This window comes from Parasteatoda tepidariorum, chromosome 3 (assembly GCF_043381705.1).
Source record: "Parasteatoda tepidariorum isolate YZ-2023 chromosome 3, CAS_Ptep_4.0, whole genome shotgun sequence".
NCBI classification, from domain to species: Eukaryota; Metazoa; Arthropoda; class Arachnida; order Araneae; family Theridiidae; genus Parasteatoda; species Parasteatoda tepidariorum.
Genome location: NC_092206.1, coordinates 35,905,152 through 35,908,148, shown reverse-complemented (window position 1 = coordinate 35,908,148; position 2,997 = coordinate 35,905,152). Strand labels below are relative to the sequence as shown.

The window sequence follows — 2,997 nt, the reverse complement described above, 5'->3', positions numbered from 1 at the left end:
AATATTTTTTATGGATTTAAGAAGGTTTATTATTTTTTCTATTCCTGAAATGATCATAAGTGCTCGTATGCTACTATTCTTTTTGTCACCTTTACAGTATATATATATATATATATATATATATATTGGATTTCCTCTTTTTTACTTTCTGACTACTCTCATCCCTGAATATGCCAGATATTGTTTTTTTTTAAAGGCGAGTGAAATAATTTTGAAATTTTTTAGAATAAGTTCAAATAATTTAACCATAATATATAGGATATATTTACCATAATGTATATATATACACACAGAGTTTGCATGAGTTGAACATGGTTTATAGTGAAGTACCGGATTGAGTGAATTTTGAGGTTCACTCCCATGGCTTACTATAAATATAAAATAATATTTTGTTTTGATTTTGTTAACCAAAAGAAGAGAGGAAATTTAATATTATGAACTTTTTTGTGTCTTCAACTGATTTTTTTCTTCATTTTTTGGAACTTTCTACATAAAATACATATACCTATTTTTAAAACCATCTATTGAGTGGAATGTAACCATAAGCATTTTTTCTTGTTTGCTTCTATCTCAGTTTCCTATCCCTAATTAAAGGCCATCACTGATATTTTTGTATGCACGACAAAGATTAATAATAAATAAAAGTTAACACATTTTTTTTCTACATATTGTTTTTTAATCATTTTTTTAATTTCTTTCTATTTAATTTATTTAAATAATGTGTATAAAAAATTGAGCAGTGTGGAAAAATTAGTTAAAATTGTTTGCAGTACGGATATAGTAAACTGAAATTTCGGTTCCTTGAAGGTTCAATCTAGCCGGGTTTGACTGTATGTGTATATTCTGTAATTATGATTTGTTTAAATAAATGTATATGCTTGAAAGTACGTAAAATTTTTTTGAGTGAAAAAACACATCTTTTTAATATAGGCAATAACCTATTTTTTGGATGAGGTTTTAAATTAAAAGATGGCAGTTGTTTTTTTAGTTGCTGGCTAGTTATTAGATTTGAGACAGCTTTGTGCTGCCACCTGCAATGAAGGCGTCTATTTACCTAATTATGCGAAGTGGAAAAAAAGCAAGCCCTTAGTCCCCTCAAAAAGAACTGGTCATTAATTGGTTCAAGGAATGACAGTTCCTTCGAAAGAAAGTAGACAAAATTTAGCCTCTTCTTAATGGTAGAATAAGTAATTTTCTTCACTTGTAGTTTTTTCTTAATGTTTTGCGAATTTTATTTTGGAAAACTCTATACGTCTTTGATCTTTCTTTCGATTCTAAAAGTTCAGGAATGAAAGATAAGAATTAATATTATGTGCATGCATTGAATTTTGGTTTTATAAAAATAGAAACACATTATACTTTATTATTATTATTTACCCCACACCGAGCTTCGATAGTGAACTAGGCAGCTTTTCAGTCTCATAATCAACCCTCCTCCCCCTGAATAAATGATTCTGTATTTCTTTCATTAAAATATAGTAATCGACAAATCGGAAAATTTTCAAAAGCTTTTAATACATTATATTTGAGTTATTTGTTAAAAAATTTAAAAACATTAACTGTGAAATTTTCTGTTTTACTCTCAAATTTTATTTAAATAGAGTTTACAAAATATACATTTGCCCATACATTAAGAACAGGAATTCAGAGGAAAAGTTATATGAAGCGTTATTTGGAATAAAGTGATTCTACGATTTTTACAAGTTCCAGGTTATTAGCGATATACAATTTTTTTATTTCAATAAATAGTAAATATTATTTTCTTCTGAAAGTAAAAATATGTACTGTTATAAATTTTTTTATTAGTCGCAATTTTTATAGCAAAATGGCAAACACACAAAAAAATTCAGACAAAATATATATTTTCTAATGGGAAATTGTGGTGATTATCAATAATATAATTTTGATGGAATGAGAAATTTTACATGATTTAATAATTACATGATTTAAAAATTTTAAATTAAACTTTTGAAACTAGATACATGAATTTATATTCAGAAAATAACACATGATTTACCCCTTCAATAAATAACACATTTTCTTATTTTTGATCTATAAATAAAACATAGTTACATTAGATTTATTAACCAGGGATGAGATTCTTCCGCGGATTCGCCGATTTCCGCTTTTTTTCAGATTTTTCCGCTAATTTCTGCTAAAAAATTTTTTGCACAAGTTGAAATATTTTATGAGGATTTTAATTTTCCGCAGAGCGAAATTATTTAAGTCCTCATTCCTCCCTCTGAAGTTTCTCTAAAAATCATTTCTTTGGGATATAACTGGTTGACCTTTACACAGGGATGAGATTTTTTTCGCTTTTGTCTCTCGAATTTCAACCTTTTTATCAAATCCTCTGATTCTCTAAAAGTTTAGTTTTTTTTTAAAAATAAATATCCCGCTTTTTTTTAAAAAAAAAATTCTGTCGCTGAAGTAAGATAATTATATTTATTTACGATTTTCAAAGATAAACAGAAAATTCGAACTACGTTCTAGCTGCTAATCCTTCCGCATTTTTACTTATATTAGTTATTTTCTCAGGTTTCAGCCTTTTAGAAATCCCAAGTCCAGACTCTGAAAATATTTTGATTCTTATTCACACGATTTTAATATCAATCATCGATTTTCGTATTTACCTGATTTAAAAGTTGCGCATTACGATTCTTATTTACGCTATTTAAATATCGTACATTGCGATTCTTATTTATGAGATTTAAAAATCTAATATCGCGATTTGTATTTACAAGCTTTTAAGCTATGTAGCAATTCGTATTCACGCGAGCTTAAAATCCAAAGTCATGTTTCTTTTTTGCGGTTGTAATATCGCGCGATTTAAAAGTTATGCATCGTGATCCAAAAATTATGCATCATTATTTGTTTTTTCACATTTTTTAAATTCGATGTAGAGTTTCATATTCACATGATTTAATAGCCTCATATCGGGATTTATAATAACTTGGTTTACAAGTTTATAAATTGCACTTTTTTTGTTTTATATAT

The 2,997-nt window shown here is 27.1% G+C and overlaps 1 protein-coding gene across 1 annotated transcript in view; it reads left to right on the top strand.

Moving 5' to 3' along the window:
• Nucleotides 1-2,997, top strand: part of LOC107454306 (uncharacterized) — a 32,946-nt gene that overhangs the window by 10,738 nt on the left and 19,211 nt on the right. The gene's annotated exons all lie outside the window — the stretch shown is intronic.